The sequence below is a fragment of the Schistocerca cancellata genome, chromosome 3 (assembly GCF_023864275.1).
Source record: "Schistocerca cancellata isolate TAMUIC-IGC-003103 chromosome 3, iqSchCanc2.1, whole genome shotgun sequence".
Classification (NCBI taxonomy): domain Eukaryota; kingdom Metazoa; phylum Arthropoda; class Insecta; order Orthoptera; family Acrididae; genus Schistocerca; species Schistocerca cancellata.
The window spans coordinates 959,669,037-959,696,494 of NC_064628.1; the positions used below are offsets into that span (position 1 = coordinate 959,669,037).

At 54.9% G+C, this 27,458-nt stretch overlaps 28 non-coding genes across 28 annotated transcripts; all 28 read right to left on the minus strand.

The window, feature by feature from the left end:
* Nucleotides 1-740: 740 nt before the first annotated feature.
* Nucleotides 741-859, minus strand: LOC126178327 (5S ribosomal RNA). Its single transcript, XR_007536234.1, has one exon. It is a non-coding gene; the product is annotated as a 5S ribosomal RNA (ribosomal RNA).
* Nucleotides 860-1,698: 839 nt separating this feature from the next.
* On the minus strand, nucleotides 1,699-1,817 carry LOC126178339 (5S ribosomal RNA). The gene has a single exon (XR_007536245.1). It is a non-coding gene; the product is annotated as a 5S ribosomal RNA (ribosomal RNA).
* Nucleotides 1,818-2,657: 840 nt separating this feature from the next.
* LOC126178416 (5S ribosomal RNA) lies at nucleotides 2,658-2,776 on the minus strand. Its single transcript, XR_007536320.1, has one exon. It is a non-coding gene; the product is annotated as a 5S ribosomal RNA (ribosomal RNA).
* Nucleotides 2,777-3,616: 840 nt separating this feature from the next.
* On the minus strand, nucleotides 3,617-3,735 carry LOC126178525 (5S ribosomal RNA). The gene has a single exon (XR_007536415.1). It is a non-coding gene; the product is annotated as a 5S ribosomal RNA (ribosomal RNA).
* Nucleotides 3,736-4,574: 839 nt separating this feature from the next.
* LOC126178641 (5S ribosomal RNA) lies at nucleotides 4,575-4,693 on the minus strand. Its single transcript, XR_007536526.1, has one exon. It is a non-coding gene; the product is annotated as a 5S ribosomal RNA (ribosomal RNA).
* An 839-nt stretch (nucleotides 4,694-5,532) lies between these two features.
* Nucleotides 5,533-5,651, minus strand: LOC126178711 (5S ribosomal RNA). Its single transcript, XR_007536580.1, has one exon. It is a non-coding gene; the product is annotated as a 5S ribosomal RNA (ribosomal RNA).
* Nucleotides 5,652-6,494: 843 nt separating this feature from the next.
* On the minus strand, nucleotides 6,495-6,613 carry LOC126178802 (5S ribosomal RNA). The gene has a single exon (XR_007536656.1). It is a non-coding gene; the product is annotated as a 5S ribosomal RNA (ribosomal RNA).
* Nucleotides 6,614-7,452: 839 nt separating this feature from the next.
* Nucleotides 7,453-7,571, minus strand: LOC126177215 (5S ribosomal RNA). Its single transcript, XR_007535802.1, has one exon. It is a non-coding gene; the product is annotated as a 5S ribosomal RNA (ribosomal RNA).
* Nucleotides 7,572-8,410: 839 nt separating this feature from the next.
* On the minus strand, nucleotides 8,411-8,529 carry LOC126177278 (5S ribosomal RNA). The gene has a single exon (XR_007535804.1). It is a non-coding gene; the product is annotated as a 5S ribosomal RNA (ribosomal RNA).
* An 839-nt stretch (nucleotides 8,530-9,368) lies between these two features.
* Nucleotides 9,369-9,487, minus strand: LOC126178090 (5S ribosomal RNA). Its single transcript, XR_007536006.1, has one exon. It is a non-coding gene; the product is annotated as a 5S ribosomal RNA (ribosomal RNA).
* An 841-nt stretch (nucleotides 9,488-10,328) lies between these two features.
* LOC126177289 (5S ribosomal RNA) lies at nucleotides 10,329-10,447 on the minus strand. Its single transcript, XR_007535805.1, has one exon. It is a non-coding gene; the product is annotated as a 5S ribosomal RNA (ribosomal RNA).
* An 839-nt stretch (nucleotides 10,448-11,286) lies between these two features.
* LOC126177300 (5S ribosomal RNA) lies at nucleotides 11,287-11,405 on the minus strand. Its single transcript, XR_007535806.1, has one exon. It is a non-coding gene; the product is annotated as a 5S ribosomal RNA (ribosomal RNA).
* Nucleotides 11,406-12,244: 839 nt separating this feature from the next.
* Nucleotides 12,245-12,363, minus strand: LOC126178091 (5S ribosomal RNA). Its single transcript, XR_007536007.1, has one exon. It is a non-coding gene; the product is annotated as a 5S ribosomal RNA (ribosomal RNA).
* An 841-nt stretch (nucleotides 12,364-13,204) lies between these two features.
* LOC126177311 (5S ribosomal RNA) lies at nucleotides 13,205-13,323 on the minus strand. The gene has a single exon (XR_007535807.1). It is a non-coding gene; the product is annotated as a 5S ribosomal RNA (ribosomal RNA).
* Nucleotides 13,324-14,162: 839 nt separating this feature from the next.
* On the minus strand, nucleotides 14,163-14,281 carry LOC126177324 (5S ribosomal RNA). Its single transcript, XR_007535809.1, has one exon. It is a non-coding gene; the product is annotated as a 5S ribosomal RNA (ribosomal RNA).
* Nucleotides 14,282-15,119: 838 nt separating this feature from the next.
* On the minus strand, nucleotides 15,120-15,238 carry LOC126177335 (5S ribosomal RNA). Its single transcript, XR_007535810.1, has one exon. It is a non-coding gene; the product is annotated as a 5S ribosomal RNA (ribosomal RNA).
* An 840-nt stretch (nucleotides 15,239-16,078) lies between these two features.
* Nucleotides 16,079-16,197, minus strand: LOC126177347 (5S ribosomal RNA). The gene has a single exon (XR_007535812.1). It is a non-coding gene; the product is annotated as a 5S ribosomal RNA (ribosomal RNA).
* Nucleotides 16,198-17,035: 838 nt separating this feature from the next.
* LOC126177359 (5S ribosomal RNA) lies at nucleotides 17,036-17,154 on the minus strand. The gene has a single exon (XR_007535813.1). It is a non-coding gene; the product is annotated as a 5S ribosomal RNA (ribosomal RNA).
* An 839-nt stretch (nucleotides 17,155-17,993) lies between these two features.
* LOC126177371 (5S ribosomal RNA) lies at nucleotides 17,994-18,112 on the minus strand. Its single transcript, XR_007535814.1, has one exon. It is a non-coding gene; the product is annotated as a 5S ribosomal RNA (ribosomal RNA).
* Nucleotides 18,113-18,952: 840 nt separating this feature from the next.
* LOC126177382 (5S ribosomal RNA) lies at nucleotides 18,953-19,071 on the minus strand. The gene has a single exon (XR_007535815.1). It is a non-coding gene; the product is annotated as a 5S ribosomal RNA (ribosomal RNA).
* An 840-nt stretch (nucleotides 19,072-19,911) lies between these two features.
* On the minus strand, nucleotides 19,912-20,030 carry LOC126177394 (5S ribosomal RNA). The gene has a single exon (XR_007535816.1). It is a non-coding gene; the product is annotated as a 5S ribosomal RNA (ribosomal RNA).
* Nucleotides 20,031-20,868: 838 nt separating this feature from the next.
* Nucleotides 20,869-20,987, minus strand: LOC126177405 (5S ribosomal RNA). The gene has a single exon (XR_007535817.1). It is a non-coding gene; the product is annotated as a 5S ribosomal RNA (ribosomal RNA).
* Nucleotides 20,988-21,829: 842 nt separating this feature from the next.
* On the minus strand, nucleotides 21,830-21,948 carry LOC126177417 (5S ribosomal RNA). Its single transcript, XR_007535818.1, has one exon. It is a non-coding gene; the product is annotated as a 5S ribosomal RNA (ribosomal RNA).
* Nucleotides 21,949-22,786: 838 nt separating this feature from the next.
* LOC126178365 (5S ribosomal RNA) lies at nucleotides 22,787-22,905 on the minus strand. The gene has a single exon (XR_007536270.1). It is a non-coding gene; the product is annotated as a 5S ribosomal RNA (ribosomal RNA).
* An 834-nt stretch (nucleotides 22,906-23,739) lies between these two features.
* Nucleotides 23,740-23,858, minus strand: LOC126177429 (5S ribosomal RNA). Its single transcript, XR_007535819.1, has one exon. It is a non-coding gene; the product is annotated as a 5S ribosomal RNA (ribosomal RNA).
* An 837-nt stretch (nucleotides 23,859-24,695) lies between these two features.
* LOC126177441 (5S ribosomal RNA) lies at nucleotides 24,696-24,814 on the minus strand. Its single transcript, XR_007535821.1, has one exon. It is a non-coding gene; the product is annotated as a 5S ribosomal RNA (ribosomal RNA).
* An 835-nt stretch (nucleotides 24,815-25,649) lies between these two features.
* On the minus strand, nucleotides 25,650-25,768 carry LOC126177453 (5S ribosomal RNA). Its single transcript, XR_007535822.1, has one exon. It is a non-coding gene; the product is annotated as a 5S ribosomal RNA (ribosomal RNA).
* Nucleotides 25,769-26,607: 839 nt separating this feature from the next.
* On the minus strand, nucleotides 26,608-26,726 carry LOC126177464 (5S ribosomal RNA). The gene has a single exon (XR_007535823.1). It is a non-coding gene; the product is annotated as a 5S ribosomal RNA (ribosomal RNA).
* Nucleotides 26,727-27,458: the final 732 nt, after the last annotated feature.

A 27,458-nucleotide genomic window follows, 5' to 3' on the forward strand; every position in this document is an offset into this window, starting at 1 on the left:
ACCGCCAGTTCCTTGAGGACGGCGCGGGGAGGCGCGCCCGGCGTCCCAGCAGAGTGACGGCCGAATTGGCGGGCGCACCGCCGCGTGTGTGAGACGCACTGCTGCTCGTTGCACCCCCTGTCATTCGCTGGGCGCGTGCAGCCTTCGACACTAGCGGAGGACGCATCTTGTCCCTGGTGCTCAGCGGAGGGCCTGTGCGGGGTGCGCCAGTGTCGTGCTGGAGGGCCCACTGGTAGCGATGTGGGCTTCCTCGCCTCGCCTCGCCTCACACCAGGTGTCTGCGTAGTTTCCAGTGCATTCGCACCATTCCTATCCCTGTCCCTGTCCCCGTCCCGACTTGTCCCGACTTTGCTCGACTGCCGCTCGCTGCCGCTCGGGTCGTGGTCCATATGACAGCGCAAGCACGACAAACGTCTGCGGGACGAGACGAGACGAGACGAGACGAGACGACTAAGGAATAAATTCGTGGTTACAAATCAAATTTGGAACTCTACACTCCTACACAACAATAGGCGGTGACGTATTTCAGAAATCACCTGCCGATTCGTACTGTTTTGTCGTTTTCAAAGTCTTCTTGGCAAACGTGGTTAGCACATTCTCCCTCAAACTGAGTTAATTACTGCATTTTCGTACCATTACAGTAGTTTAAAAGGCTTAAGGAAGCATCTTTGTCACAACAGAAAGGTAGTTTGAAAATTGGGCTGGCGACATAACAAAAAAAAAAAAAAAAACAGGAAGGGAGCCAACAGCACCCGGGTTTCCCAGGCGGTCACCCATCCAAGTACTAGCCGGGCCCGATGATGCTTAACTTCGGTGATCGGACGAGAACCGGTGTATTCATCATGGTATGGCCGTTGGCGCTCATCTAATGTAGGAGCACGGCAGAATTCGCGTTCCGCTTTTCTCCCAACACACAAAATGTTAGTTTTCGGCCGCATTTGACGAAAGCGCTTCCTTCCGCAACCGCCAGTTCCTTGAGGACGGCGCGGGGAGGCGCGCCCGGCGTCCCAGCAGAGTGACGGCCGAATTGGCGGGCGCACCGCCGCGTGTGTGAGACGCACTGCTGCTCGTTGCACCCCCTGTCATTCGCTGGGCGCGTGCAGCCTTCGACACTAGCGGAGGACGCATCTTGTCCCTGGTGCTCAGCGGAGGGCCTGTGCGGGGTGCGCCAGTGTCGTGCTGGAGGGCCCACTGGTAGCGATGTGGGCTTCCTCGCCTTGCCTCGCCTCACACCAGGTGTCTGCGTAGTTTGCAGTGCATTCGCACCATTCCTATCCCTGTCCCTGTCCCCGTCCCGACTTGTCCCGACTTTGCTCGACTGCCGCTCGCTGCCGCTCGGGTCGTGGTCCATATGACAGCGCAAGCACGACAAACGTCTGCGGGACGAGACGAGACGAGACGAGACGAGACGACTAAGGAATAAATTCGTGGTTACAAATCAAATTTGGAACTCTACACTCGTACACAACAATAGGCGGTACGTATTTCAGAATTCACCTGCCGATTCGTACTGTTTTGTCGTTTTCAAAGTCTTCTTGGCAAACGTGGTTAGCACATTCTCCCTCAAACTGAGTTAATTACTGCATTTTCGTACCATTACAGTAGTTTAAAAGGCTTAAGGAAGCATCTTTGTCACAACAGAAAGGTAGTTTGAAAATTGGGCTGGCGACATAACAAAAAAAAAAAAAACAGGAAGGGAGCCAACAGCACCCGGGTTTCCCAGGCGGTCACCCATCCAAGTACTAGCCGGGCCCGATGATGCTTAACTTCGGTGATCGGACGAGAACCGGTGTATTCATCATGGTATGGCCGTTGGCCCTCATCTAATGTAGGAGCACGGCAGAATTCGCGTTCCGCTTTTCTCCCAACACACAAAATGTTAGTTTTCGGCCGCATTTGACGAAAGCGCTTCCTTCCGCAACCGCCAGTTCCTCGAGGACGGCGCGGGGAGGCGCGCCCGGCGTCCCAGCAGAGTGACGGCCGAATTGGCGGGCGCACCGCCGCGTGTGTGAGACGCACTGCTGCTCGTTGCACCCCCTGTCATTCGCTGGGCGCGTGCAGCCTTCGACACTAGCGGAGGACGCATCTTGTCCCTGGTGCTCAGCGGAGGGCCTGTGCGGGGTGCGCCAGTGTCGTGCTGGAGGGCCCACTGGTAGCGATGTGGGCTTCCTCGCCTCGCCTCGCCTCACACCAGGTGTCTGCGTAGTTTGCAGTGCATTCGCACCATTCCTATCCCTGTACCTGTCCCCGTCCCGACTTGTCCCGACTTTGCTCGACTGCCGCTCGCTGCCGCTCGGGTCGTGGTCCATATGACAGCGCAAGCACGACAAACGTCTGCGGGACGAGACGAGACGAGACGAGACGAGACGACTAAGGAATAAATTCGTGGTTACAAATCTAATTTGGAACTCTACACTCCTACACAACAATAGGCGGTACGTATTTCAGAATTCACCTGCCGATTCGTACTGTTTTGTCGTTTTCAAAGTCTTCTTGGCAAACGTGGTTAGCACATTCTCCCTCAAACTGAGTTAATTACTGCATTTTCGTACCATTACAGTAGTTTAAAAGGCTTAAGGAAGCATCTTTGTCACAACAGAAAGGTAGTTTGAAACTTGGGCTGGCGACATAACAAAAAAAAAAAAAAACAGGAATGGAGCCAACAGCACCCGGGTTTCCCAGGCGGTCACCCATCCAAGTACTAGCCGGGCCCGATGATGCTTAACTTCGGTGATCGGACGAGAACCGGTGTATTCATCATGGTATGGCCGTTGGCCCTCATCTAATGTAGGAGCACGGCAGAATTCGCGTTCCGCTTTTCTCCCAACACACAAAATGTTAGTTTTCGGCCGCATTTGACGAAAGCGCTTCCTTCCGCAACCGCCAGTTCCTCGAGGACGGCGCGGGGAGGCGCGCCCGGCGTCCCAGCAGAGTGACGGCCGAATTGGCGGGCGCACCGCCGCGTGTGTGAGACGCACTGCTGCTCGTTGCACCCCCTGTCATTCGCTGGGCGCGTGCAGCCTTCGACACTAGCGGAGGACGCATCTTGTCCCTGGTGCTCAGCGGAGGGCCTGTGCGGGGTGCGCCAGTGTCGTGCTGGAGGGCCCACTGGTAGCGATGTGGGCTTCCTCGCCTCGCCTCGCCTCACACCAGGTGTCTGCGTAGTTTGCAGTGCATTCGCACCATTCCTATCCCTGTACCTGTCCCCGTCCCGACTTGTCCCGACTTTGCTCGACTGCCGCTCGCTGCCGCTCGGGTCGTGGTCCATATGACAGCGCAAGCACGACAAACGTCTGCGGGACGAGACGAGACGAGACGAGACGAGACGACTAAGGAATAAATTCGTGGTTACAAATCTAATTTGGAACTCTACACTCCTACACAACAATAGGCGGTACGTATTTCAGAATTCACCTGCCGATTCGTACTGTTTTGTCGTTTTCAAAGTCTTCTTGGCAAACGTGGTTAGCACATTCTCCCTCAAACTGAGTTAATTACTGCATTTTCGTACCATTACAGTAGTTTAAAAGGCTTAAGGAAGCATCTTTGTCACAACAGAAAGGTAGTTTGAAACTTGGGCTGGCGACATAACAAAAAAAAAAAAAAACAGGAATGGAGCCAACAGCACCCGGGTTTCCCAGGCGGTCACCCATCCAAGTACTAGCCGGGCCCGATGATGCTTAACTTCGGTGATCGGACGAGAACCGGTGTATTCATCATGGTATGGCCGTTGGCGCTCATCTAATGTAGGAGCACGGCAGAATTCGCGTTCGGCTTTTCTCCCAACACACAAAATGTTAGTTTTCGGCCGCATTTGACGAAAGCGCTTCCTTCCGCAACCGCCAGTTCCTCGAGGACGGCGCGGGGAGGCGCGCCCGGCGTCCCAGCAGAGTGACGGCCGAATTGGCGGGCGCACCGCCGCGTGTGTGAGACGCACTGCTGCTCGTTGCACCCCCTGTCATTCGCTGGGCGCGTGCAGCCTTCGACACTAGCGGAGGACGCATCTTGTCCCTGGTGCTCAGCGGAGGGCCTGTGCGGGGTGCGCCAGTGTCGTGCTGGAGGGCCCACTGGTAGCGATGTGGGCTTCCTCGCCTCGCCTCGCCTCACACCAGGTGTCTGCGTAGTTTGCAGTGCATTCGCACCATTCCTATCCCTGTACCTGTCCCCGTCCCGACTTGTCCCGACTTTGCTCGACTGCCGCTCGCTGCCGCTCGGGTCGTGGTCCATATGACAGCGCAAGCACGACAAACGTCTGCGGGACGAGACGAGACGAGACGAGACGAGACGACTAAGGAATAAATTCGTGGTTACAAATCAAATTTGGAACTCTACACTCCTACACAACAATAGGCGGTACGTATTTCAGAATTCACCTGCCGATTCGTACTGTTTTGTCGTTTTCAAAGTCTTCTTGGCAAACGTGGTTAGCACATTCTCCCTCAAACTGAGTTAATTACTGCATTTTCGTACCATTACAGTAGTTTAAAAGGCTTAAGGAAGCATCTTTGTCACAACAGAAAGGTAGTTTGAAAATTGGGCTGGCGACATAACAAAAAAAAAAAAAACAGGAAGGGAGCCAACAGCACCCGGGTTTCCCAGGCGGTCACCCATCCAAGTACTAGCCGGGCCCGATGATGCTTAACTTCGGTGATCGGACGAGAACCGGTGTATTCATCATGGTATGGCCGTTGGCCCTCATCTAATGTAGGAGCACGGCAGAATTCGCGTTCGGCTTTTCTCCCAACACACAAAATGTTAGTTTTCGGCCGCATTTGACGAAAGCGCTTCCTTCCGCAACCGCCAGTTCCTCGAGGACGGCGCGGGGAGGCGCGCCCGGCGTCCCAGCAGAGTGACGACCGAATTGGCGGGCGCACCGCCGCGTGTGTGAGACGCACTGCTGCTCGTTGCACCCCCTGTCATTCGCTGGGCGCGTGCAGCCTTCGACACTAGCGGAGGACGCATCTTGTCCCTGGTGTTCAGCGGAGGGCCTGTGCGGGGTGCGCCAGTGTCGTGCTGGAGGGCCCACTGGTAGCGATGTGGGCTTCCTCGCCTCGCCTCGCCTCACACCAGGTGTCTGCGTAGTTTGCAGTGCATTCGCACTATTCCTATCCCTGTCCCTGTCCCCGTCCCGACTTGTCCCGACTTTGCTCGACTGCCGCTCGCTGCCGCTCGGGTCGTGGTCCATATGACAGCGCAAGCACGACAAACGTCTGCGGGACGAGACGAGACGAGACGAGACGAGACGACTAAGGAATAAATTCGTGGTTACAAATCAAATTTGGAACTCTACACTCCTACACAACAATAGGCGGTGACGTATTTCAGAAATCACCTGCCGATTCGTACTGTTTTGTCGTTTTCAAAGTCTTCTTGGCAAACTTGGTTAGCACATTCTCCCTCAAACTGAGTTAATTACTGCATTTTCGTACCATTACAGTAGTTTAAAAGGCTTAAGGAAGCATCTTTGTCACAACAGAAAGGTAGTTTGAAAATTGGGCTGGCGACATAACAAAAAAAAAAAAACAGGAAGGGAGCCAACAGCACCCGGGTTTCCCAGGCGGTCACCCATCCAAGTACTAGCCGGGCCCGATGATGCTTAACTTCGGTGATCGGACGAGAACCGGTGTATTCATCATGGTATGGCCGTTGGCGCTCATCTAATGTATGAGCACGGCAGAATTCGCGTTCCGCTTTTCTCCCAACACACAAAATGTTAGTTTTCGGCCGCATTTGACGAAAGCGCTTCCTTCCGCAACCGCCAGTTCCTTGAGGACGGCGCGGGGAGGCGCGCCCGGCGTCCCAGCAGAGTGACGGCCGAATTGGCGGGCGCACCGCCGCGTGTGTGAGACGCACTGCTGCTCGTTGCACCCCCTGTCATTCGCTGGGCGCGTGCAGCCTTCGACACTAGCGGAGGACGCATCTTGTCCCTGGTGCTCAGCGGAGGGCCTGTGCGGGGTGCGCCAGTGTCGTGCTGGAGGGCCCACTGGTAGCGATGTGGGCTTCCTCGCCTCGCCTCGCCTCACACCAGGTGTCTGCGTAGTTTCCAGTGCATTCGCACCATTCCTATCCCTGTCCCTGTCCCCGTCCCGACTTGTCCCGACTTTGCTCGACTGCCGCTCGCTGCCGCTCGGGTCGTGGTCCATATGACAGCGCAAGCACGACAAACGTCTGCGGGACGAGACGAGACGAGACGAGACGAGACGACTAAGGAATAAATTCGTGGTTACAAATCAAATTTGGAACTCTACACTCCTACACAACAATAGGCGGTGACGTATTTCAGAAATCACCTGCCGATTCGTACTGTTTTGTCGTTTTCAAAGTCTTCTTGGCAAACGTGGTTAGCACATTCTCCCTCAAACTGAGTTAATTACTGCATTTTCGTACCATTACAGTAGTTTAAAAGGCTTAAGGAAGCATCTTTGTCACAACAGAAAGGTAGTTTGAAAATTGGGCTGGCGACATAACAAAAAAAAAAAAAAAAACAGGAAGGGAGCCAACAGCACCCGGGTTTCCCAGGCGGTCACCCATCCAAGTACTAGCCGGGCCCGATGATGCTTAACTTCGGTGATCGGACGAGAACCGGTGTATTCATCATGGTATGGCCGTTGGCGCTCATCTAATGTAGGAGCACGGCAGAATTCGCGTTCCGCTTTTCTCCCAACACACAAAATGTTAGTTTTCGGCCGCATTTGACGAAAGCGCTTCCTTCCGCAACCGCCAGTTCCTTGAGGACGGCGCGGGGAGGCGCGCCCGGCGTCCCAGCAGAGTGACGGCCGAATTGGCGGGCGCACCGCCGCGTGTGTGAGACGCACTGCTGCTCGTTGCACCCCCTGTCATTCGCTGGGCGCGTGCAGCCTTCGACACTAGCGGAGGACGCATCTTGTCCCTGGTGCTCAGCGGAGGGCCTGTGCGGGGTGCGCCAGTGTCGTGCTGGAGGGCCCACTGGTAGCGATGTGGGCTTCCTCGCCTTGCCTCGCCTCACACCAGGTGTCTGCGTAGTTTGCAGTGCATTCGCACCATTCCTATCCCTGTCCCTGTCCCCGTCCCGACTTGTCCCGACTTTGCTCGACTGCCGCTCGCTGCCGCTCGGGTCGTGGTCCATATGACAGCGCAAGCACGACAAACGTCTGCGGGACGAGACGAGACGAGACGAGACGAGACGACTAAGGAATAAATTCGTGGTTACAAATCAAATTTGGAACTCTACACTCGTACACAACAATAGGCGGTACGTATTTCAGAATTCACCTGCCGATTCGTACTGTTTTGTCGTTTTCAAAGTCTTCTTGGCAAACGTGGTTAGCACATTCTCCCTCAAACTGAGTTAATTACTGCATTTTCGTACCATTACAGTAGTTTAAAAGGCTTAAGGAAGCATCTTTGTCACAACAGAAAGGTAGTTTGAAAATTGGGCTGGCGACATAACAAAAAAAAAAAAAACAGGAAGGGAGCCAACAGCACCCGGGTTTCCCAGGCGGTCACCCATCCAAGTACTAGCCGGGCCCGATGATGCTTAACTTCGGTGATCGGACGAGAACCGGTGTATTCATCATGGTATGGCCGTTGGCCCTCATCTAATGTAGGAGCACGGCAGAATTCGCGTTCCGCTTTTCTCCCAACACACAAAATGTTAGTTTTCGGCCGCATTTGACGAAAGCGCTTCCTTCCGCAACCGCCAGTTCCTTGAGGACGGCGCGGGGAGGCGCGCCCGGCGTCCCAGCAGAGTGACGGCCGAATTGGCGGGCGCACCGCCGCGTGTGTGAGACGCACTGCTGCTCGTTGCACCCCCTGTCATTCGCTGGGCGCGTGCAGCCTTCGACACTAGCGGAGGACGCATCTTGTCCCTGGTGCTCAGCGGAGGGCCTGTGCGGGGTGCGCCAGTGTCGTGCTGGAGGGCCCACTGGTAGCGATGTGGGCTTCCTCGCCTCGCCTCGCCTCACACCAGGTGTCTGCGTAGTTTGCAGTGCATTCGCACCATTCCTATCCCTGTCCCTGTCCCCGTCCCGACTTGTCCCGACTTTGCTCGACTGCCGCTCGCTGCCGCTCGGGTCGTGGTCCATATGACAGCGCAAGCACGACAAACGTCTGCGGGACGAGACGAGACGAGACGAGACGAGACGACTAAGGAATAAATTCGTGGTTACAAATCAAATTTGGAACTCTACACTCGTACACAACAATAGGCGGTACGTATTTCAGAATTCACCTGCCGATTCGTACTGTTTTGTCGTTTTCAAAGTCTTCTTGGCAAACGTGGTTAGCACATTCTCCCTCAAACTGAGTTAATTACTGCATTTTCGTACCATTACAGTAGTTTAAAAGGCTTAAGGAAGCATCTTTGTCACAACAGAAAGGTAGTTTGAAAATTGGGCTGGCGACATAACAAAAAAAAAAAAAACAGGAAGGGAGCCAACAGCACCCGGGTTTCCCAGGCGGTCACCCATCCAAGTACTAGCCGGGCCCGATGATGCTTAACTTCGGTGATCGGACGAGAACCGGTGTATTCATCATGGTATGGCCGTTGGCGCTCATCTAATGTAGGAGCACGGCAGAATTCGCGTTCCGCTTTTCTCCCAACACACAAAATGTTAGTTTTCGGCCGCATTTGACGAAAGCGCTTCCTTCCGCAACCGCCAGTTCCTTGAGGACGGCGCGGGGAGGCGCGCCCGGCGTCCCAGCAGAGTGACGGCCGAATTGGCGGGCGCACCGCCGCGTGTGTGAGACGCACTGCTGCTCGTTGCACCCCCTGTCATTCGCTGGGCGCGTGCAGCCTTCGACACTAGCGGAGGACGCATCTTGTCCCTGGTGCTCAGCGGAGGGCCTGTGCGGGGTGCGCCAGTGTCGTGCTGGAGGGCCCACTGGTAGCGATGTGGGCTTCCTCGCCTCGCCTCGCCTCACACCAGGTGTCTGCGTAGTTTGCAGTGCATTCGCACCATTCCTATCCCTGTCCCTGTCCCCGTCCCGACTTGTCCCGACTTTGCTCGACTGCCGCTCGCTGCCGCTCGGGTCGTGGTCCATATGACAGCGCAAGCACGACAAACGTCTGCGGGACGAGACGAGACGAGACGAGACGAGACGACTAAGGAATAAATTCGTGGTTACAAATCAAATTTGGAACTCTACACTCCTACACAACAATAGGCGGTACGTATTTCAGAATTCACCTGCCGATTCGTACTGTTTTGTCGTTTTCAAAGTCTTCTTGGCAAACGTGGTTAGCACATTCTCCCTCAAACTGAGTTAATTACTGCATTTTCGTACCATTACAGTAGTTTAAAAGGCTTAAGGAAGCATCTTTGTCACAACAGAAAGGTAGTTTGAAAATTGGGCTGGCGACATAACAAAAAAAAAAAAAACAGGAAGGGAGCCAACAGCACCCGGGTTTCCCAGGCGGTCACCCATCCAAGTACTAGCCGGGCCCGATAATGCTTAACTTCGGTGATCGGACGAGAACCGGTGTATTCATCATGGTATGGCCGTTGGCGCTCATCTAATGTAGGAGCACGGCAGAATTCGCGTTCCGCTTTTCTCCCAACACACAAAATGTTAGTTTTCGGCCGCATTTGACGAAAGCGCTTCCTTCCGCAACCGCCAGTTCCTTGAGGACGGCGCGGGGAGGCGCGCCCGGCGTCCCAGCAGAGTGACGGCCGAATTGGCGGGCGCACCGCCGCGTGTGTGAGACGCACTGCTGCTCGTTGCACCCCCTGTCATTCGCTGGGCGCGTGCAGCCTTCGACACTAGCGGAGGACGCATCTTGTCCCTGGTGCTCAGCGGAGGGCCTGTGCGGGGTGCGCCAGTGTCGTGCTGGAGGGCCCACTGGTAGCGATGTGGGCTTCCTCGCCTCGCCTCGCCTCACACCAGGTGTCTGCGTAGTTTGCAGTGCATTCGCACCATTCCTATCCCTGTCCCTGTCCCCGTCCCGACTTGTCCCGACTTTGCTCGACTGCCGCTCGCTGCCGCTCGGGTCGTGGTCCATATGACAGCGCAAGCACGACAAACGTCTGCGGGACGAGACGAGACGAGACGAGACGAGACGACTAAGGAATAAATTCGTGGTTACAAATCAAATTTGGAATTCCACACTCCTACACAACAATAGACGGTACGTATTTCAGAATTCACCTGCCGATTCGTACTGTTTTGTCGTTTTCAAAGTCTTCTTGGCAAACGTGGTTAGCACATTCTCCCTCAAACTGAGTTAATTACTGCATTTTCGTACCATTACAGTAGTTTAAAAGGCTTAAGGAAGCATCTTTGTCACAACAGAAACATAGTTTGAAAATTGGGCTGGCGACATAACAAAAAAAAAAAAAAAACAGGAAGGGAGCCAACAGCACCCGGGTTTCCCAGGCGGTCACCCATCCAAGTACTAGCCGGGCCCGATGATGCTTAACTTCGGTGATCGGACGAGAACCGGTGTATTCATCATGGTATGGCCGTTGGCCCTCATCTAATGTAGGAGCACGGCAGAATTCGCGTTCGGCTTTTCTCCCAACACACAAAATGTTAGTTTTCGGCCGCATTTGACGAAAGCGCTTCCTTCCGCAACCGCCAGTTCCTCGAGGACGGCGCGGGGAGGCGCGCCCGGCGTCCCAGCAGAGTGACGACCGAATTGGCGGGCGCACCGCCGCGTGTGTGAGACGCACTGCTGCTCGTTGCACCCCCTGTCATTCGCTGGGCGCGTGCAGCCTTCGACACTAGCGGAGGACGCATCTTGTCGCTGGTGTTCAGCGGAGGGCCTGTGCGGGGTGCGCCAGTGTCGTGCTGGAGGGCCCACTGGTAGCGATGTGGGCTTCCTCGCCTCGCCTCGCCTCACACCAGGTGTCTGCGTAGTTTGCAGTGCATTCGCACCATTCCTATCCCTGTCCCTGTCCCCGTCCCGACTTGTCCCGACTTTGCTCGACTGCCGCTCGCTGCCGCTCGGGTCGTGGTCCATATGACAGCGCAAGCACGACAAACGTCTGCGGGACGAGACGAGACGAGACGAGACGAGACGACTAAGGAATAAATTCGTGGTTACAAATCAAATTTGGAACTCTACACTCGTACACAACAATAGGCGGTACGTATTTCAGAATTCACCTGCCGATTCGTACTGTTTTGTCGTTTTCAAAGTCTTCTTGGCAAACGTGGTTAGCACATTCTCCCTCAAACTGAGTTAATTACTGCATTTTCGTACCATTACAGTAGTTTAAAAGGCTTAAGGAAGCATCTTTGTCACAACAGAAAGGTAGTTTGAAAATTGGGCTGGCGACATAACAAAAAAAAAAAAAACAGGAAGGGAGCCAACAGCACCCGGGTTTCCCAGGCGGTCACCCATCCAAGTACTAGCCGGGCCCGATGATGCTTAACTTCGGTGATCGGACGAGAACCGGTGTATTCATCATGGTATGGCCGTTGGCGCTCATCTAATGTAGGAGCACGGCAGAATTCGCGTTCCGCTTTTCTCCCAACACACAAAATGTTAGTTTTCGGCCGCATTTGACGAAAGCGCTTCCTTCCGCAACCGCCAGTTCCTTGAGGACGGCGCGGGGAGGCGCGCCCGGCGTCCCAGCAGAGTGACGGCCGAATTGGCGGGCGCACCGCCGCGTGTGTGAGACGCACTGCTGCTCGTTGCACCCCCTGTCATTCGCTGGGCGCGTGCAGCCTTCGACACTAGCGGAGGACGCATCTTGTCCCTGGTGCTCAGCGGAGGGCCTGTGCGGGGTGCGCCAGTGTCGTGCTGGAGGGCCCACTGGTAGCGATGTGGGCTTCCTCGCCTCGCCTCGCCTCACACCAGGTGTCTGCGTAGTTTGCAGTGCATTCGCACCATTCCTATCCCTGTCCCTGTCCCCGTCCCGACTTGTCCCGACTTTGCTCGACTGCCGCTCGCTGCCGCTCGGGTCGTGGTCCATATGACAGCGCAAGCACGACAAACGTCTGCGGGACGAGACGAGACGAGACGAGACGAGACGACTAAGGAATAAATTCGTGGTTACAAATCAAATTTGGAACTCTACACTCCTACACAACAATAGGCGGTACGTATTTCAGAATTCACCTGCCGATTCGTACTGTTTTGTCGTTTTCAAAGTCTTCTTGGCAAACGTGGTTAGCACATTCTCCCTCAAACTGAGTTAATTACTGCATTTTCGTACCATTACAGTAGTTTAAAAGGCTTAAGGAAGCATCTTTGTCACAACAGAAAGGTAGTTTGAAAATTGGGCTGGCGACATAACAAAAAAAAAAAAAACAGGAAGGGAGCCAACAGCACCCGGGTTTCCCAGGCGGTCACCCATCCAAGTACTAGCCGGGCCCGATAATGCTTAACTTCGGTGATCGGACGAGAACCGGTGTATTCATCATGGTATGGCCGTTGGCGCTCATCTAATGTAGGAGCACGGCAGAATTCGCGTTCCGCTTTTCTCCCAACACACAAAATGTTAGTTTTCGGCCGCATTTGACGAAAGCGCTTCCTTCCGCAACCGCCAGTTCCTTGAGGACGGCGCGGGGAGGCGCGCCCGGCGTCCCAGCAGAGTGACGGCCGAATTGGCGGGCGCACCGCCGCGTGTGTGAGACGCACTGCTGCTCGTTGCACCCCCTGTCATTCGCTGGGCGCGTGCAGCCTTCGACACTAGCGGAGGACGCATCTTGTCCCTGGTGCTCAGCGGAGGGCCTGTGCGGGGTGCGCCAGTGTCGTGCTGGAGGGCCCACTGGTAGCGATGTGGGCTTCCTCGCCTCGCCTCGCCTCACACCAGGTGTCTGCGTAGTTTGCAGTGCATTCGCACCATTCCTATCCCTGTCCCTGTCCCCGTCCCGACTTGTCCCGACTTTGCTCGACTGCCGCTCGCTGCCGCTCGGGTCGTGGTCCATATGACAGCGCAAGCACGACAAACGTCTGCGGGACGAGACGAGACGAGACGAGACGAGACGACTAAGGAATAAATTCGTGGTTACAAATCAAATTTGGAATTCCACACTCCTACACAACAATAGACGGTACGTATTTCAGAATTCACCTGCCGATTCGTACTGTTTTGTCGTTTTCAAAGTCTTCTTGGCAAACGTGGTTAGCACATTCTCCCTCAAACTGAGTTAATTACTGCATTTTCGTACCATTACAGTAGTTTAAAAGGCTTAAGGAAGCATCTTTGTCACAACAGAAACATAGTTTGAAAATTGGGCTGGCGACATAACAAAAAAAAAAAAAAAACAGGAAGGGAGCCAACAGCACCCGGGTTTCCCAGGCGGTCACCCATCCAAGTACTAGCCGGGCCCGATGATGCTTAACTTCGGTGATCGGACGAGAACCGGTGTATTCATCATGGTATGGCCGTTGGCCCTCATCTAATGTAGGAGCACGGCAGAATTCGCGTTCGGCTTTTCTCCCAACACACAAAATGTTAGTTTTCGGCCGCATTTGACGAAAGCGCTTCCTTCCGCAACCGCCAGTTCCTCGAGGACGGCGCGGGGAGGCGCGCCCGGCGTCCCAGCAGAGTGACGACCGAATTGGCGGGCGCACCGCCGCGTGTGTGAGACGCACTGCTGCTCGTTGCACCCCCTGTCATTCGCTGGGCGCGTGCAGCCTTCGACACTAGCGGAGGACGCATCTTGTCCCTGGTGTTCAGCGGAGGGCCTGTGCGGGGTGCGCCAGTGTCGTGCTGGAGGGCCCACTGGTAGCGATGTGGGCTTCCTCGCCTCGCCTCGCCTCACACCAGGTGTCTGCGTAGTTTGCAGTGCATTCGCACTATTCCTATCCCTGTCCCTGTCCCCGTCCCGACTTGTCCCGACTTTGCTCGACTGCCGCTCGCTGCCGCTCGGGTCGTGGTCCATATGACAGCGCAAGCACGACAAACGTCTGCGGGACGAGACGAGACGAGACGAGACGAGACGACTAAGGAATAAATTCGTGGTTACAAATCAAATTTGGAACTCTACACTCCTACACAACAATAGGCGGTGACGTATTTCAGAAATCACCTGCCGATTCGTACTGTTTTGTCGTTTTCAAAGTCTTCTTGGCAAACTTGGTTAGCACATTCTCCCTCAAACTGAGTTAATTACTGCATTTTCGTACCATTACAGTAGTTTAAAAGGCTTAAGGAAGCATCTTTGTCACAACAGAAAGGTAGTTTGAAAATTGGGCTGGCGACATAACAAAAAAAAAAAAACAGGAAGGGAGCCAACAGCACCCGGGTTTCCCAGGCGGTCACCCATCCAAGTACTAGCCGGGCCCGATGATGCTTAACTTCGGTGATCGGACGAGAACCGGTGTATTCATCATGGTATGGCCGTTGGCGCTCATCTAATGTAGGAGCACGGCAGAATTCGCGTTCCGCTTTTCTCCCAACACACAAAATGTTAGTTTTCGGCCGCATTTGACGAAAGCGCTTCCTTCCGCAACCGCCAGTTCCTTGAGGACGGCGCGGGGAGGCGCGCCCGGCGTCCCAGCAGAGTGACGGCCGAATTGGCGGGCGCACCGCCGCGTGTGTGAGACGCACTGCTGCTCGTTGCACCCCCTGTCATTCGCTGGGCGCGTGCAGCCTTCGACACTAGCGGAGGACGCATCTTGTCCCTGGTGCTCAGCGGAGGGCCTGTGCGGGGTGCGCCAGTGTCGTGCTGGAGGGCCCACTGGTAGCGATGTGGGCTTCCTCGCCTCGCCTCGCCTCACACCAGGTGTCTGCGTAGTTTGCAGTGCATTCGCACCATTCCTATCCCTGTCCCTGTCCCCGTCCCGACTTGTCCCGACTTTGCTCGACTGCCGCTCGCTGCCGCTCGGGTCGTGGTCCATATGACAGCGCAAGCACGACAAACGTCTGCGGGACGAGACGAGACGAGACGAGACGAGACGACTAAGGAATAAATTCGTGGTTACAAATCAAATTTGGAACTCTACACTCCTACACAACAATAGGCGGTATGTATTTCAGAATTCACCTGCCGATTCGTACTGTTTTGTCGTTTTCAAAGTCTTCTTGGCAAACGTGGTTAGCACATTCTCCCTCAAACTGAGTTAATTACTGCATTTTCGTACCATTACAGTAGTTTAAAAGGCTTAAGGAAGCATCTTTGTCACAACAGAAAGGTAGTTTGAAAATTGGGCTGGCGACATAACAAAAAAAAAAAAACAGGAAGGGAGCCAACAGCACCCGGGTTTCCCAGGCGGTCACCCATCCAAGTACTAGCCGGGCCCGATGATGCTTAACTTCGGTGATCGGACGAGAACCGGTGTATTCATCATGGTATGGCCGTTGGCCCTCATCTAATGTAGGAGCACGGCAGAATTCGCGTTCGGCTTTTCTCCCAACACACAAAATGTTAGTTTTCGGCCGCATTTGACGAAAGCGCTTCCTTCCGCAACCGCCAGTTCCTCGAGGACGGCGCGGGGAGGCGCGCCCGGCGTCCCAGCAGAGTGACGACCGAATTGGCGGGCGCACCGCCGCGTGTGTGAGACGCACTGCTGCTCGTTGCACCCCCTGTCATTCGCTGGGCGCGTGCAGCCTTCGACACTAGCGGAGGACGCATCTTGTCCCTGGTGTTCAGCGGAGGGCCTGTGCGGGGTGCGCCAGTGTCGTGCTGGAGGGCCCACTGGTAGCGATGTGGGCTTCCTCGCCTCGCCTCGCCTCACACCAGGTGTCTGCGTAGTTTGCAGTGCATTCGCACTATTCCTATCCCTGTCCCTGTCCCCGTCCCGACTTGTCCCGACTTTGCTCGACTGCCGCTCGCTGCCGCTCGGGTCGTGGTCCATATGACAGCGCAAGCACGACAAACGTCTGCGGGACGAGACGAGACGAGACGAGACGAGACGACTAAGGAATAAATTCGTGGTTACAAATCAAATTTGGAACTCTACACTCCTACACAACAATAGGCGGTGACGTATTTCAGAAATCACCTGCCGATTCGTACTGTTTTGTCGTTTTCAAAGTCTTCTTGGCAAACTTGGTTAGCACATTCTCCCTCAAACTGAGTTAATTACTGCATTTTCGTACCATTACAGTAGTTTAAAAGGCTTAAGGAAGCATCTTTGTCACAACAGAAAGGTAGTTTGAAAATTGGGCTGGCGACATAACAAAAAAAAAAAAAACAGGAAGGGAGCCAACAGCACCCGGGTTTCCCAGGCGGTCACCCATCCAAGTACTAGCCGGGCCCGATGATGCTTAACTTCGGTGATCGGACGAGAACCGGTGTATTCATCATGGTATGGCCGTTGGCGCTCATCTAATGTAGGAGCACGGCAGAATTCGCGTTCCGCTTTTCTCCCAACACACAAAATGTTAGTTTTCGGCCGCATTTGACGAAAGCGCTTCCTTCCGCAACCGCCAGTTCCTTGAGGACGGCGCGGGGAGGCGCGCCCGGCGTCCCAGCAGAGTGACGGCCGAATTGGCGGGCGCACCGCCGCGTGTGTGAGACGCACTGCTGCTCGTTGCACCCCCTGTCATTCGCTGGGCGCGTGCAGCCTTCGACACTAGCGGAGGACGCATCTTGTCCCTGGTGCTCAGCGGAGGGCCTGTGCGGGGTGCGCCAGTGTCGTGCTGGAGGGCCCACTGGTAGCGATGTGGGCTTCCTCGCCTCGCCTCGCCTCACACCAGGTGTCTGCGTAGTTTGCAGTGCATTCGCACCATTCCTATCCCTGTCCCTGTCCCCGTCCCGACTTGTCCCGACTTTGCTCGACTGCCGCTCGCTGCCGCTCGGGTCGTGGTCCATATGACAGCGCAAGCACGACAAACGTCTGCGGGACGAGACGAGACGAGACGAGACGAGACGACTAAGGAATAAATTCGTGGTTACAAATCAAATTTGGAACTCTACACTCGTACACAACAATAGGCGGTACGTATTTCAGAATTCACCTGCCGATTCGTACTGTTTTGTCGTTTTCAAAGTCTTCTTGGCAAACGTGGTTAGCACATTCTCCCTCAAACTGAGTTAATTACTGCATTTTCGTACCATTACAGTAGTTTAAAAGGCTTAAGGAAGCATCTTTGTCACAACAGAAAGGTAGTTTGAAAATTGGGCTGGCGACATAACAAAAAAAAAAAAACAGGAAGGGAGCCAACAGCACCCGGGTTTCCCAGGCGGTCACCCATCCAAGTACTAGCCGGGCCCGATGATGCTTAACTTCGGTGATCGGACGAGAACCGGTGTATTCATCATGGTATGGCCGTTGGCGCTCATCTAATGTAGGAGCACGGCAGAATTCGCGTTCCGCTTTTCTCCCAACACACAAAATGTTAGTTTTCGGCCGCATTTGACGAAAGCGCTTCCTTCCGCAACCGCCAGTTCCTTGAGGACGGCGCGGGGAGGCGCGCCCGGCGTCCCAGCAGAGTGACGGCCGAATTGGCGGGCGCACCGCCGCGTGTGTGAGACGCACTGCTGCTCGTTGCACCCCCTGTCATTCGCTGGGCGCGTGCAGCCTTCGACACTAGCGGAGGACGCATCTTGTCCCTGGTGCTCAGCGGAGGGCCTGTGCGGGGTGCGCCAGTGTCGTGCTGGAGGGCCCACTGGTAGCGATGTGGGCTTCCTCGCCTCGCCTCGCCTCACACCAGGTGTCTGCGTAGTTTGCAGTGCATTCGCACCATTCCTATCCCTGTCACTGTCCCCGTCCCGACTTGTCCCGACTTTGCTCGACTGCCGCTCGCTGCCGCTCGGGTCGTGGTCCATATGACAGCGCAAGCACGACAAACGTCTGCGGGACGAGACGAGACGAGACGAGACGAGACGACTAAGGAATAAATTCGTGGTTACAAATCAAATTTGGAACTCTACACTCCTACACAACAATAGGCGGTACGTATTTCAGAATTCACCTGCCGATTCGTACTGTTTTGTCGTTTTCAAAGTCTTCTTGGCAAACGTGGTTAGCACATTCTCCCTCAAACTGAGTTAATTACTGCATTTTCGTACCATTACAGTAGTTTAAAAGGCTTAAGGAAGCATCTTTGTCACAACAGAAAGGTAGTTTGAAAATTGGGCTGGCGACATAACAAAAAAAAAAAAAACAGGAAGGGAGCCAACAGCACCCGGGTTTCCCAGGCGGTCACCCATCCAAGTACTAGCCGGGCCCGATGATGCTTAACTTCGGTGATCGGACGAGAACCGGTGTATTCATCATGGTATGGCCGTTGGCCCTCATCTAATGTAGGAGCACGGCAGAATTCGCGTTCGGCTTTTCTCCCAACACACAAAATGTTAGTTTTCGGCCGCATTTGACGAAAGCGCTTCCTTCCGCAACCGCCAGTTCCTCGAGGACGGCGCGGGGAGGCGCGCCCGGCGTCCCAGCAGAGTGACGACCGAATTGGCGGGCGCACCGCCGCGTGTGTGAGACGCACTGCTGCTCGTTGCACCCCCTGTCATTCGCTGGGCGCGTGCAGCCTTCGACACTAGCGGAGGACGCATCTTGTCCCTGGTGTTCAGCGGAGGGCCTGTGCGGGGTGCGCCAGTGTCGTGCTGGAGGGCCCACTGGTAGCGATGTGGGCTTCCTCGCCTCGCCTCGCCTCACACCAGGTGTCTGCGTAGTTTGCAGTGCATTCGCACTATTCCTATCCCTGTCCCTGTCCCCGTCCCGACTTGTCCCGACTTTGCTCGACTGCCGCTCGCTGCCGCTCGGGTCGTGGTCCATATGACAGCGCAAGCACGACAAACGTCTGCGGGACGAGACGAGACGAGACGAGACGAGACGACTAAGGAATAAATTCGTGGTTACAAATCAAATTTGGAACTCTACACTCGTACACAACAATAGGCGGTACGTATTTCAGAATTCACCTGCCGATTCGTACTGTTTTGTCGTTTTCAAAGTCTTCTTGGCAAACGTGGTTAGCACATTCTCCCTCAAACTGAGTTAATTACTGCATTTTCGTACCATTACAGTAGTTTAAAAGGCTTAAGGAAGCATCTTTGTCACAACAGAAAGGTAGTTTGAAAATTGGGCTGGCGACATAACAAAAAAAAAAAAAAACAGGAAGGGAGCCAACAGCACCCGGGTTTCCCAGGCGGTCACCCATCCAAGTACTAGCCGGGCCCGATGATGCTTAACTTCGGTGATCGGACGAGAACCGGTGTATTCATCATGGTATGGCCGTTGGCGCTCATCTAATGTAGGAGCACGGCAGAATTCGCGTTCCGCTTTTCTCCCAACACACAAAATGTTAGTTTTCGGCCGCATTTGACGAAAGCGCTTCCTTCCGCAACCGCCAGTTCCTTGAGGACGGCGCGGGGAGGCGCGCCCGGCGTCCCAGCAGAGTGACGGCCGAATTGGCGGGCGCACCGCCGCGTGTGTGAGACGCACTGCTGCTCGTTGCACCCCCTGTCATTCGCTGGGCGCGTGCAGCCTTCGACACTAGCGGAGGACGCATCTTGTCCCTGGTGCTCAGCGGAGGGCCTGTGCGGGGTGCGCCAGTGTCGTGCTGGAGGGCCCACTGGTAGCGATGTGGGCTTCCTCGCCTCGCCTCGCCTCACACCAGGTGTCTGCGTAGTTTGCAGTGCATTCGCACCATTCCTATCCCTGTCCCTGTCCCCGTCCCGACTTGTCCCGACTTTGCTCGACTGCCGCTCGCTGCCGCTCGGGTCGTGGTCCATATGACAGCGCAAGCACGACAAACGTCTGCGGGACGAGACGAGACGAGACGAGACGAGACGACTAAGGAATAAATTCGTGGTTACAAATCAAATTTGGAACTCTACACTCCTACACAACAATAGGCGGTACGTATTTCAGAATTCACCTGCCGATTCGTACTGTTTTGTCGTTTTCAAAGTCTTCTTGGCAAACGTGGTTAGCACATTCTCCCTCAAACTGAGTTAATTACTGCATTTTCGTACCATTACAGTAGTTTAAAAGGCTTAAGGAAGCATCTTTGTCACAACAGAAAGGTAGTTTGAAAATTGGGCTGGCGACATAACAAAAAAAAAAAAAAACAGGAAGGGAGCCAACAGCACCCGGGTTTCCCAGGCGGTCACCCATCCAAGTACTAGCCGGGCCCGATGATGCTTAACTTCGGTGATCGGACGAGAACCGGTGTATTCATCATGGTATGGCCGTTGGCCCTCATCTAATGTAGGAGCACGGCAGAATTCGCGTTCGGCTTTTCTCCCAACACACAAAATGTTAGTTTTCGGCCGCATTTGACGAAAGCGCTTCCTTCCGCAACCGCCAGTTCCTCGAGGACGGCGCGGGGAGGCGCGCCCGGCGTCCCAGCAGAGTGACGACCGAATTGGCGGGCGCACCGCCGCGTGTGTGAGACGCACTGCTGCTCGTTGCACCCCCTGTCATTCGCTGGGCGCGTGCAGCCTTCGACACTAGCGGAGGACGCATCTTGTCCCTGGTGTTCAGCGGAGGGCCTGTGCGGGGTGCGCCAGTGTCGTGCTGGAGGGCCCACTGGTAGCGATGTGGGCTTCCTCGCCTCGCCTCGCCTCACACCAGGTGTCTGCGTAGTTTGCAGTGCATTCGCACTATTCCTATCCCTGTCCCTGTCCCCGTCCCGACTTGTCCCGACTTTGCTCGACTGCCGCTCGCTGCCGCTCGGGTCGTGGTCCATATGACAGCGCAAGCACGACAAACGTCTGCGGGACGAGACGAGACGAGACGAGACGAGACGACTAAGGAATAAATTCGTGGTTACAAATCAAATTTGGAACTCTACACTCCTACACAACAATAGGCGGTGACGTATTTCAGAAATCACCTGCCGATTCGTACTGTTTTGTCGTTTTCAAAGTCTTCTTGGCAAACTTGGTTAGCACATTCTCCCTCAAACTGAGTTAATTACTGCATTTTCGTACCATTACAGTAGTTTAAAAGGCTTAAGGAAGCATCTTTGTCACAACAGAAAGGTAGTTTGAAAATTGGGCTGGCGACATAACAAAAAAAAAAAACAGGAAGGGAGCCAACAGCACCCGGGTTTCCCAGGCGGTCACCCATCCAAGTACTAGCCGGGCCCGATGATGCTTAACTTCGGTGATCGGACGAGAACCGGTGTATTCATCATGGTATGGCCGTTGGCGCTCATCTAATGTAGGAGCACGGCAGAATTCGCGTTCCGCTTTTCTCCCAACACACAAAATGTTAGTTTTCGGCCGCATTTGACGAAAGCGCTTCCTTCCGCAACCGCCAGTTCCTTGAGGACGGCGCGGGGAGGCGCGCCCGGCGTCCCAGCAGAGTGACGGCCGAATTGGCGGGCGCACCGCCGCGTGTGTGAGACGCACTGCTGCTCGTTGCACCCCCTGTCATTCGCTGGGCGCGTGCAGCCTTCGACACTAGCGGAGGACGCATCTTGTCCCTGGTGCTCAGCGGAGGGCCTGTGCGGGGTGCGCCAGTGTCGTGCTGGAGGGCCCACTGGTAGCGATGTGGGCTTCCTCGCCTCGCCTCGCCTCACACCAGGTGTCTGCGTAGTTTGCAGTGCATTCGCACCATTCCTATCCCTGTCCCTGTCCCCGTCCCGACTTGTCCCGACTTTGCTCGACTGCCGCTCGCTGCCGCTCGGGTCGTGGTCCATATGACAGCGCAAGCACGACAAACGTCTGCGGGACGAGACGAGACGAGACGAGACGAGACGACTAAGGAATAAATTCGTGGTTACAAATCAAATTTGGAACTCTACACTCGTACACAACAATAGGCGGTACGTATTTCAGAATTCACCTGCCGATTCGTACTGTTTTGTCGTTTTCAAAGTCTTCTTGGCAAACGTGGTTAGCACATTCTCCCTCAAACTGAGTTAATTACTGCATTTTCGTACCATTACAGTAGTTTAAAAGGCTTAAGGAAGCATCTTTGTCACAACAGAAACATAGTTTGAAAATTGGGCTGGCGACATAACAAAAAAAAAAAAAAAAACAGGAAGGGAGCCAACAGCACCCGGGTTTCCCAGGCGGTCACCCATCCAAGTACTAGCCGGGCCCGATGATGCTTAACTTCGGTGATCGGACGAGAACCGGTGTATTCATCATGGTATGGCCGTTGGCGCTCATCTAATGTAGGAGCACGGCAGAATTCGCGTTCCGCTTTTCTCCCAACACACAAAATGTTAGTTTTCGGCCGCATTTGACGAAAGCGCTTCCTTCCGCAGCCGCCAGTTCCTTGAGGACGGCGCGGGGAGGCGCGCCCGGCGTCCCAGCAGAGTGACGGCCGAATTGGCGGGCGCACCGCCGCGTGTGTGAGACGCACTGCTGCTCGTTGCACCCCCTGTCATTCGCTGGGCGCGTGCAGCCTTCGACACTAGCGGAGGACGCATCTTGTCCCTGGTGCTCAGCGGAGGGCCTGTGCGGGGTGCGCCAGTGTCGTGCTGGAGGGCCCACTGGTAGCGATGTGGGCTTCCTCGCCTCGCCTCGACTCACACCAGGTGTCTGCGTAGTTTGCAGTGCATTCGCACCATTCCTATCCCTGTCCCTGTCCCCGTCCCGACTTGTCCCGACTTTGCTCGACTGCCGCTCGCTGCCGCTCGGGTCGTGGTCCATATGACAGCGCAAGCACGACAAACGTCTGCGGGACGAGACGAGACGAGACGAGACGAGACGACTAAGGAATAAATTCGTGGTTACAAATCAAATTTGGAACTCTACACTCCTACACAACAATAGGCGGTACGTATTTCAGAATTCACCTGCCGATTCGTACTGTTTTGTCGTTTTCAAAGTCTTCTTGGCAAACGTGGTTAGCACATTCTCCCTCAAACTGAGTTAATTACTGCATTTTCGTACCATTACAGTAGTTTAAAAGGCTTAAGGAAGCATCTTTGTCACAACAGAAAGGTAGTTTGAAAATTGGGCTGGCGACATAACAAAAAAAAAAAAAACAGGAAGGGAGCCACAGCACCCGGGTTTCCCAGGCGGTCACCCATGCAAGTACTAGCCGGGCCCGATGATGCTTAACTTCGGTGATCGGACGAGAACCGGTGTATTCATCATGGTATGGCCGTTGGCGCTCATCTAATGTAGGAGCACGGCAGAATTCGCGTTCCGCTTTTCTCCCAACACACAAAATGTTAGTTTTCGGCCGCATTTGACGAAAGCGCTTCCTTCCGCAACCGCCAGTTCCTTGAGGACGGCGCGGGGAGGCGCGCCCGGCGTCCCAGCAGAGTGACGGCCGAATTGGCGGGCGCACCGCCGCGTGTGTGAGACGCACTGCTGCTCGTTGCACCCCCTGTCATTCGCTGGGCGCGTGCAGCCTTCGACACTAGCGGAGGACGCATCTTGTCCCTGGTGCTCAGCGGAGGGCCTGTGCGGGGTGCGCCAGTGTCGTGCTGGAGGGCCCACTGGTAGCGATGTGGGCTTCCTCGCCTCGCCTCGCCTCACACCAGGTGTCTGCGTAGTTTGCAGTGCATTCGCACCATTCCTATCCCTGTCCCTGTCCCCGTCCCGACTTGTCCCGACTTTGCTCGACTGCCGCTCGCTGCCGCTCGGGTCGTGGTCCATATGACAGCGCAAGCACGACAAACGTCTGCGGGACGAGACGAGACGAGACGAGACGAGACGACTAAGGAATAAATTCGTGGTTACAAATCAAATTTGGAACTCTACACTCCTACACAACAATAGGCGGTACGTATTTCAGAATTCACCTGCCTTTCGTACTGTTTTGTCGTTTTCAAAGTCTTCCTGGCAAACGTGGTTAGCACATTCTCCCTCAAACTGAGTTAATTACTGCATTTTCGTACCATTACAGTAGTTTAAAAGGCTTAAGGAAGCATCTTTGTCACAACAGAAAGGTAGTTTGAAAATTGGGCTGGCGACATAACAAAAAAAAAACAGGAAGGGAGCCAACAGCACCCGGGTTTCCCAGGCGGTCACCCATCCAAGTACTAGCCGGGCCCGATGATGCTTAACTTCGGTGATCGGACGAGAACCGGTGTATTCATCATGGTATGGCCGTTGGCCCTCATCTAACGTAGGAGCACGGCAGAATTCGCGTTCGGCTTTTCTCCCAACACACAAAATGTTAGTTTTCGGCCGCATTTGACGAAAGCGCTTCCTTCCGCAACCGCCAGTTCCTCGAGGACGGCGCGGGGAGGCGCGCCCGGCGTCCCAGCAGAGTGACGACCGAATTGGCGGGCGCACCGCCGCGTGTGTGAGACGCACTGCTGCTCGTTGCACCCCCTGTCATTCGCTGGGCGCGTGCAGCCTTCGACACTAGCGGAGGACGCATCTTGTCCCTGGTGTTCAGCGGAGGTCCTGTGCGGGGTGCGCCAGTGTCGTGCTGGAGGGCCCACTGGTAGCGATGTGGGCTTCCTCGCCTCGCCTCGCCTCACACCAGGTGTCTGCGTAGTTTGCAGTGCATTCGCACTATTCCTATCCCTGTCCCTGTCCCCGTCCCGACTTGTCCCGACTTTGCTCGACTGCCGCTCGCTGCCGCTCGGGTCGTGGTCCATATGACAGCGCAAGCACGACAAACGTCTGCGGGACGAGACGACACGAGACGAGACGAGGCGACTAAGGAATAAATTCGTGGTTACAAATCAAATTTGGAACTCTACACTCCTACACAACAATAGGCGGTGACGTATTTCAGAAATCACCTGCCGATTCGTACTGTTTTGTCGTTTTCAAAGTCTTCTTGGCAAACTTGGTTAGCACATTCTCCCTCAAACTGAGTTAATTACTGCATTTTCGTACCATTACAGTAGTTTAAAAGGCTTAAGGAAGCATCTTTGTCACAACAGAAAGGTAGTTTGAAAATTGGGCTGGCGACATAACAAAAAAAAAAACAGGAAGGGAGCCAACAGCACCCGGGTTTCCCAGGCGGTCACCCATCCAAGTACTAGCCGGGCCCGATGATGCTTAACTTCGGTGATCGGACGAGAACCGGTGTATTCATCATGGTATGGCCGTTGGCGCTCATCTAATGTAGGAGCACGGCAGAATTCGCGTTCCGCTTTTCTCCCAACACACAAAATGTTAGTTTTCGGCCGCATTTGACGAAAGCGCTTCCTTCCGCAACCGCCAGTTCCTTGAGGACGGCGCGGGGAGGCGCGCCCGGCGTCCCAGCAGAGTGACGGCCGAATTGGCGGGCGCACCGCCGCGTGTGTGAGACGCACTGCTGCTCGTTGCACCCCCTGTCATTCGCTGGGCGCGTGCAGCCTTCGACACTAGCGGAGGACGCATCTTGTCCCTGGTGCTCAGCGGAGGGCCTGTGCGGGTTGCGCCAGTGTCGTGCTGGAGGGCCCACTGGTAGCGATGTGGGCTTCCTCGCCTCGCCTCGCCTCACACCAGGTGTCTGCGTAGTTTGCAGTGCATTCGCACCATTCCTATCCCTGTCCCTGTCCCCGTCCCGACTTGTCCCGACTTTGCTCGACTGCCGCTCGCTGCCGCTCGGGTCGTGGTCCATATGACAGCGCAAGCACGACAAACGTCTGCGGGACGAGACGAGACGAGACGAGACGAGACGACTAAGGAATAAATTCGTGGTTACAAATCAAATTTGGAACTCTACACTCCTACACAACAATAGGCGGTACGTATTTCAGAATTCACCTGCCTTTCGTACTGTTTTGTCGTTTTCAAAGTCTTCTTGGCAAACGTGGTTAGCACATTCTCCCTCAAACTGAGTTAATTACTGCATTTTCGTACCATTACAGTAGTTTAAAAGGCTTAAGGAAGCATCTTTGTCACAACAGAAAGGTAGTTTGAAAATTGGGCTGGCGACATAACAAAAAAAAAAACAGGAAGGGAGCCAACAGCACCCGGGTTTCCCAGGCGGTCACCCATCCAAGTACTAGCCGGGCCCGATGATGCTTAACTTCGGTGATCGGACGAGAACCGGTGTATTCATCATGGTATGGCCGTTGGCCCTCATCTAATGTAGGAGCACGGCAGAATTCGCGTTCGGCTTTTCTCCCAACACACAAAATGTTAGTTTTCGGCCGCATTTGACGAAAGCGCTTCCTTCCGCAACCGCCAGTTCCTCGAGGACGGCGCCGGGAGGCGCGCCCGGCGTCCCAGCAGAGTGACGACCGAATTGGCGGGCGCACCGCCGCGTGTGTGAGACGCACTGCTGCTCGTTGCACCCCCTGTCATTCGCTGGGCGCGTGCAGCCTTCGACACTAGCGGAGGACGCATCTTGTCCCTGGTGTTCAGCGGAGGGCCTGTGCGGGGTGCGCCAGTGTCGTGCTGGAGGGCCCACTGGTAGCGATGTGGGCTTCCTCGCCTCGCCTCGCCTCACACCAGGTGTCTGCGTAGTTTGCAGTGCATTCGCACTATTCCTATCCCTGTCCCTGTCCCCGTCCCGACTTGTCCCGACTTTGCTCGACTGCCGCTCGCTGCCGCTCGGGTCGTGGTCCATATGACAGCGCAAGCACGACAAACGTCTGCGGGACGAGACGAGACGAGACGAGACGAGACGACTAAGGAATAAATTCGTGGTTACAAATCAAATTTGGAACTCTACACTCCTACACAACAATAGGCGGTGACGTATTTCAGAAATCACCTGCCGATTCGTACTGTTTTGTCGTTTTCAAAGTCTTCTTGGCAAACTTGGTTAGCACATTCTCCCTCAAACTGAGTTAATTACTGCATTTTCGTACCATTACAGTAGTTTAAAAGGCTTAAGGAAGCATCTTTGTCACAACAGAAAGGTAGTTTGAAAATTGGGCTGGCGACATAACAAAAAAAAAAAAACAGGAAGGGAGCCAACAGCACCCGGGTTTCCCAGGCGGTCACCCATCCAAGTACTAGCCGGGCCCGATGATGCTTAACTTCGGTGATCGGACGAGAACCGGTGTATTCATCATGGTATGGCCGTTGGCGCTCATCTAATGTAGGAGCACGGCAGAATTCGCGTTCCGCTTTTCTCCCAACACACAAAATGTTAGTTTTCGGCCGCATTTGACGAAAGCGCTTCCTTCCGCAACCGCCAGTTCCTTGAGGACGGCGCGGGGAGGCGCGCCCGGCGTCCCAGCAGAGTGACGGCCGAATTGGCGGGCGCACCGCCGCGTGTGTGAGACGCACTGCTGCTCGTTGCACCCCCTGTCATTCGCTGGGCGCGTGCAGCCTTCGACACTAGCGGAGGACGCATCTTGTCCCTGGTGCTCAGCGGAGGGCCTGTGCGGGGTGCGCAAGTGTCGTGCTGGAGGGCCCACTGGTAGCGATGTGGGCTTCCTCGCCTCGCCTCGCCTCACACCAGGTGTCTGCGTAGTTTGCAGTGCATTCGCACCATTCCTATCCCTGTCCCTGTCCCCGTCCCGACTTGTCCCGACTTTGCTCGACTGCCGCTCGCTGCCGCTCGGGTCGTGGTCCATATGACAGCGCAAGCACGACAAACGTCTGCGGGACGAGACGAGACGAGACGAGACGAGACGACTAAGGAATAAATTCGTGGTTACAAATCAAATTTGGAACTCTACACTCCCACACAACAATAGGCGGTACGTATTTCAGAATTCACCTGCCGATTCGTACTGTTTTGTCGTTTTCAAAGTCTTCTTGGCAAACGTGGTTAGCACATTCTCCCTCAAACTGAGTTAATTACTGCATTTTCG